Source organism: Penaeus monodon, chromosome 22 (assembly GCF_015228065.2).
Source record: "Penaeus monodon isolate SGIC_2016 chromosome 22, NSTDA_Pmon_1, whole genome shotgun sequence".
NCBI classification, from domain to species: Eukaryota; Metazoa; Arthropoda; class Malacostraca; order Decapoda; family Penaeidae; genus Penaeus; species Penaeus monodon.
In genome coordinates this window covers 27,602,614-27,603,017 of record NC_051407.1, presented here as the reverse complement: position 1 = coordinate 27,603,017, position 404 = coordinate 27,602,614, and positions in this window count along the sequence as shown.

Below are 404 nucleotides of genomic sequence, written 5' to 3'. Positions count from 1 at the left end.
AAAAACCGGGGAGAGAGGGGGGGGGAAAAAGGGGGAAAGGGGAGAAGAAAGAAGAAGAGGGAGGGGGGGGGGAGGGAGGGGGGGGGGAGAGGAGGGAAGGGGGAGGGAGGGGGAGGGGGGAGAGGGAGGGGAGAGGAGGGAAAAGAGGAAGAGAGACAGACGCGCGCGCGCAGGAAAGAGCCCAAAAGCAGGGGATAAAAGATATGCAAAAAATGCAGTATTATGGTTGCTACGTTGCAAATAATCTTTGTGTTTTTACCGAATCAAAATAATGAAAAAAATTTATTACCGCTCATGGCTATAATTAACAGAATCACAAGCCGTCAACGCAATAAATTTTCTTATTGCTTGCAGCTTTTTATTCTGTGCGTAATCAGTAATATAATGATAATGCTGCAAACTTT